Here is a 6,000-nt window from a genome sequence, read left to right as displayed (position 1 = left end):
ACAGGGTGTAGAACGTGTTTGGTTTGTAGTTACAGCACCTGCACTGAGAGAATAAAGCAGAGGTTAAACAAGGCCACATGTTTAATCAGAGGTCTCAGAGGGCTATGAATAAAAGGAAAGTTGATCTTTTTTCATGATATCAATACAATGCAGTCATCCTGTGTGGGTTTTGCATACCATCCTGTCCACAGCCAGAGAAGTGACTTCTATTTCAATAGGAATTAAAGCAAAAGTGAAAAAAAGAACAAAGGGGCGAGGGAGTGTATCTGGAGGAGATGATGATAAATTCTACTTCATCTTGTAAAACTTTCCTGCTCTTTCTTCCACAACAACATTATTTACCCATCATAACCACTTCCTTAATAAACAATTAAGCTTTGTGTTTGGAATCTAAACATATTTTTTGGGGGGTGAGACAGAGAAGAACTGAGTGGCTCAGGGTTTGGCAGTAATACAAGGGAAGAGCCTACAGTGGTTTGAATTTGGTCCAGGTTGTGTTGCCCTTGATTTATTAGCCATCCTACTGCAGGAAAATCACTGTCTCTCCTCCACACTGTTCTTGTGGGTCCATCCTGTAGTAGCATCAAACAAGACAAAATAGTGTGCATTTATTTTCTCATAAGTATTTGATTTATTTTGAGAACTTAATTTGTGCTGATGCTGTTCGTGCCCCTCTTCAATGGAAACTCAGGTCGATAGCCAGGCAAATGCTGAAAGAAATAAATACAGGTATTCAGTCCTGACATTTGATTACAAAAGTGATAGGGACAGAAAAATAATGAGCCTGGTGACTACATCTGCATGTACATTCTGTACCTCCCCTGGTAGCTGTGTGGATGCAGCACAGCTAATGTGATATTACTGCATGGGTGGACTGACATTGATCAATGAGCACAGTAACCACAGACTTGGTTTGCATTGCACAGACACTGAGCTCTTGCCTTCTCTCATCTGCTAAGGAACATGCAGCATCAGTCTGGCCTTTGGGCTGAGCCCTGGTGTGGAAGTTGTCCAGTGTGAGTTCTTTCCCTAGCTTTTGGTGGCCTACAACCCCAACCTGCATCCAGATCTAACCTCCCTCACTCTGTTCAACCTGTGCAACCTCATTGTGGATAGTTTGTGGATGTCATGTGGGCCAAGAGCTGTTCAACAATTCTGAGAAAGAAATCTCTGAAATCATAAGCACCCTGCAAAAATTCGGCCCTCAAATCAGAAGTATAAAAAAAGAAAAGTGAAAGCACACTGGCAAATGTCTTGCTCTGAATAATTCACTTGTTTCCAGAATAAAGCCTGGGTTCCCTCCTCTGCTCCCTCACCAGAGGCTGTGGGGACAGCTATGCTGCTACTGTTCACACTGGTAATTGTCCATGGGCTGAGATACTCCCTTCCTTTTCAGTGCCATCAATCTGGCAACTTCCCATTGTATGTAATTATTATTAATATCTTCTTTTCCCCAAAAAAATGCTTGGGGAAAATGAGGAGATAGTTTGCTAACAACAGTTTTCATTAAAGAAACAGCTGGGTTGTTCTACTTCTAGCTCTTTACAAAAGCCTTCTGCACATTTGTCAAGCCAGGGTGTAGTGTGATGAGCTGTTTCTGTTGGGAAACCAGAGTTTAGAGAATAAACAGAGTTGAGGTAAACCCTGATTATGGGGAAAGTCAGCACGTTAGGCTCCCTTGCAGACTCAACTCACATGAATGGCCTGTATTTTTGGAAACACTTCCAAGCTTTTCCCTTTGTGAATTGGTGCAAACGGCTGGTTGGAGCCAGGCGTGCCTAAATTCTCACTGACTTTTCCTTAATCTCTTTGGCTTGAGCAGGGCCTCAGACAGGCGTGAGCAGATCAAGGGGGTCCCTGGGGAGCGTGGAGCCAGTGGGTACCGTGCAGCAGCACCGGCCTGGCTCTCCCAGCTCCCGGCCGCACACGTAATTGTACACTTCCCTAAATGGGACAAGAAAGGAAGTGATGTGTGTCAGTAAGTTGAAGGGAATTGTTTCATGTACAAGGAACAGCAAGCTCTGTGTTCTCCCTTGTTTGTGCTGGGATTTTTGCTGTTTGTGCTAAATTTAGCGTGCTGGAGACTGAGGGCAGCCCCCCTCCTGGAGGGCCATGCTCAGACATGTCAAGTCCTTGGGGTGGGAGCAGAACAGTAAGGGAGATTTGATGAAAAATCAGCTGCAAGGGGAAGTGGTGGAGCTCAAGCAGCTCTTTTTCTTGGACTTTGTGCCTCTAACCACAGCCTAAGTGCCCTTGCTGCTGCCAGAGCTTCTCACCAGGGCATTGTGACATGGATGAAAATGGTCCCCACTGCCTCCAGCTCCTCCTGCTCTTCTCCAGGCTCTGCCTGAGCCCCCACACAATGAAACAAAAAGAGCTAGGAATCTTTTCAATGCACAGCCATTGATCCTTGCAGAGTTACTAATAGGTGTAGGTGGGATGATGCATGCGCTGAAGTACCTCACCAGTCCAGAAAAGATCATGCAATTCAAATGCTGATGCAAGAGCCCGATTGCCCACTCTTCTGTGTGGTGGGAGTTGTACAAGTGTCCTTGATGGATATGAAATTCTGGATCATTATTGAGTGGATCAGCCAAAAAGTCCCAGGTCTTGTTTTTACTTTACTTCAGTCTTTGCTTTAACAAAATCCCTTCCCTCTTCTTGGTGGGATTACCTGTAACGGGGCTGGGGTGAGATATCCAAGTTGTGTGGCTTTAGTTGCTGATTTTTCCAGCTCAGTGGGATTTTTGCAGTTTTGAAGCCAGGAGGTTAGTGGCTTTCTAACTACATAGTCCAAGGTTTCTGTTTGTTTTATTTTGCTCAGAAGAAGGCTCAAAGAGGGAAGACTGATTAAAAAAGATAACGTGTGCCCATTCAGTTTCTGACTGTCCTCTAGCCAGAGCTTCCAAGAAATTCTATTTGCTTGTGTTATGAACTGAATTGCTTGGGATCTGTGCTTCGAAGAGGCCATGATATTACCTGAGAATTATTAATTGGGAGATGCTTACTACCTTCTGCTGCTCAAAACCAACTAGAACATGTTGCTTGCGAAATGTGAAAGAAAAATGAAAATAATTTCCAATTTGCTGTCCTTGAAGGTAAAAGGGAAAAAACCCTCAGAGTATAGCTGAATTATGACAACTTTTTTTTTTAATTATGTAAAGATCCAAGTAGAGGGAGAGTATTATGAGGAGTTTGCTTTGATGAGTTTGGTTAAAAATCAAAACCTGGTTTCATGGGGGAGATACAGACACAAAACACTATGTGCCATGGATTTGCTGAATATGTTAAAAAGTGCTGAGCAGTATTAAATTAATGCAAAACTGAAGATTACACAAGGGTAAACATTGCAGCTAATGTTTGACTAGAGCTGAGCTGAGGGCTGAGTGCCTCCACATAACTTACAGACCATGCCCATGGCAACCCCAGGAGGCTGGGAGTGGAGGAGACAGACATTTTATACTGAGAAGACACATTATTATTTTTAAAGTTAGGAAAAAAGAATATGGCTAAAGTTACTGCTTCTGAACTTTGGGGAGAGGCAACCAAGACAAGGCAAGAAAGAAGGGTCAGGTTTTGGAGCTGAAAGGTCTTCTAAGTTAATATCCACTAGGTGTGAATATCTCTAGTAAATACTAGATCATAAATAGCACTGAGAAGATCAGTGTCAGGTAGAGATTTGGCCTGGAAGGGACTTACAGACACTGCTCAAGCATGTGCATGAAGAGCATGCGTGCTTATTTACACATCCCCAGCACTGACATGGCTGTGGAGAGGGCAACATGAAGGCTTAGGGAAAATGGTGAAATACAAAGTGGCTTGCAAGTTCAAATGAATATTTGGAAATTATTTCTTCCACCCCACCCAGCACAGTTTCCTTCCACAGCGAGACGGGCCATCCCCATCACACTGCCTGGTGGCTTGATCCTGCCTTCTGGAATGAAGAGCGCAGAACGCTGCTCTTGCTTTGCAACTGAGCACTTTGTAGGAGATCTCCTTACAAAGAACACGTCTGAGCCCCGGAAAATCTGCTGCAATTCCTAGTTGCAGTGTGGATGGTGTGAGAAGTGAAAGGAAAGAGCAGAGAGCAGCCCCAGACTGTGACTGTAGCTAGTTCAAACTTATTCCTTGGTTAACTTTGGTTGGTCATTGAAGCCCCAAGTGACTCTAAAGAATGAGATGCTATGTCTTCAGCAGCACAGCAGTGGATATCTTTAGATTGGGTTTTCATCATATACTTTAATTTTATAGGCTGGGGGATGACCATAATTGCTGAACAATTCAATGCAATGGAATGGGCTAATTCAGCACTTTTTACTGCATTTTTCCACATAATATCTAAAATCTTTTTTTCCACCATAACCCATGTTTATGAAAGCAAGTACTTAACCCGCACATTTCCTGGGCTTGAATCATTTCCTTAATAAGGCATAAAATTTTGCAAAATCACTCCCTTTACATTAACACATCATTATAAGGAGATATCAGTGTTTAGCATGTCAGAGGCATACACTAGCCTGTGCAATGTACAGCTACACCACTCAGCTACAGAGTCATATACCATGGCTTTCAAATAATAATTCTATAAAAATAAGAGCTTTCCTTTCTTTTTCTTTATTTCTTTCCTTATTTTTTCAATTCAGTGTTTTCTTCCAAACTGTTATGGACTGCTCTCTTGCACAGGATGAAGCATGTCAAACATGTTAGCTTTTCTTTTCATTTTGGCTTTGCGTCTGATAAGTAGAAACAAAGCAGCATGCAATGGCTATGGCTTGAAACTGCTATAACCACAGCTCATAAAATAATATTAAAAGATGACAAAAGCCATAAAAATCTGTGCTCCCTTTTGTTGCTGTGCTCTATCAGACAGGAATCTCCTTTTTCAGGGAGATACTGAAAAGCTGATATATTGCTTCAAAAATGAAAGAAAATGTACAGAAACCAGAATTGTTTCTGCTGAGGGGTTGTGAACTCATTGTTCTGCTGCAAAAGAATTGCCTTGTGCCCAGTGTACACACGAGTAGAGTAACTTCTGGGAGCAAGTCCTACGGCATTAAAAGATTTGCTTGCATGCATAGACTTAAGCATCTGTTCAGGACCTGGTCTTCATGCAGTCTTCTCTTTGCTACATGAACTTTGGTTTGGAACAAGATTCCTTACAAGAGCAGTTTTAGTGCAACAGCCTTTTGCTGTTAGATAGGATCACTGAACGAAAAACTCTTTATCATCTTCCAAGTTGAAAACACCTCTGTGTCCATTCACTAGAAGGGTGGAGTGACAAAGTCCCTGCAGAGTTGGTTTCAGGGAGTCAGCGTGAGCCTTGCTCTGGCCTTGTGCATTTCTGAGCTCTGTCAACTTAAACCAACATACGCACGAGGTGCTTTCTAGGGGAAGGTCTTACGGTCTTACAAATTCTTGAAAAGTACTAGCCAAGACAGTTGAATCTTGATTCATTGGATCTTGATTCAAATTCTCATTGGGAACAGAGCTCAGGTTGGCCTGCATTGCAGGCATTTGGACTGTCTATCCCAGGAGCCAACTCTTGCTCACAGGAAGGCCACCCAGCAGCTTTGTTCCTGGCAAAACCATAGCAGGCTCTGGTTTACATGACTAAAAATCTGTAAGATGCTATTCTTTCATGAGCCAGTACAAATCATACTCTTAGCTGATGTCCCTGAATCTTGTCCCATTTTGTGAGCATACAGTCTGGGTTTTGACCATTCAAGACATGTCAGGATGAGCGCATCAAAAGATAAAAAGGGTTTAATGAAGACCTGGGTGATACAGAGTTAATGAACACTCAACAGAAGGCTAGCCACAACCAGAATTAGTGCTTCATCCATTCTGGAGAGTGTGTTCAGGGTTAGGATTAGTGGCTAGCAGCATATTACTACAGTGAGGCTATTTGTGTAGTACTGGGCTTAGTACACTTGGAAATGTGAAATCATAATTATTGGGCTCTTTTAGTTCAAAGCAATGCGGAAGTGGTGCATCTTTTCA

The 6,000-nt window shown here is 42.7% G+C and overlaps 1 long non-coding RNA gene across 1 annotated transcript in view; it reads right to left on the bottom strand.

Annotated features, from left to right (window-relative positions):
* Nucleotides 1–607: 607 nt before the first annotated feature.
* LOC132070409 (uncharacterized) overlaps nucleotides 608–6,000 on the bottom strand; it is a 28,349-nt gene continuing 22,956 nt past the window's right edge. Inside the window, exon 4 of the long non-coding RNA XR_009417977.1 lies at nucleotides 608–710. This is a non-coding gene — a long non-coding RNA (uncharacterized LOC132070409). The remainder of the gene's footprint in view (nucleotides 711–6,000) is intronic.

The sequence above is a fragment of the Ammospiza nelsoni genome, chromosome 2, assembly GCF_027579445.1.
Source record: "Ammospiza nelsoni isolate bAmmNel1 chromosome 2, bAmmNel1.pri, whole genome shotgun sequence".
Taxonomy (NCBI): Eukaryota; Metazoa; Chordata; class Aves; order Passeriformes; family Passerellidae; genus Ammospiza; species Ammospiza nelsoni.
The sequence above is the reverse complement of the archived record's forward strand: the minus strand, read 5'-3'. Positions and strand labels throughout refer to the sequence as shown.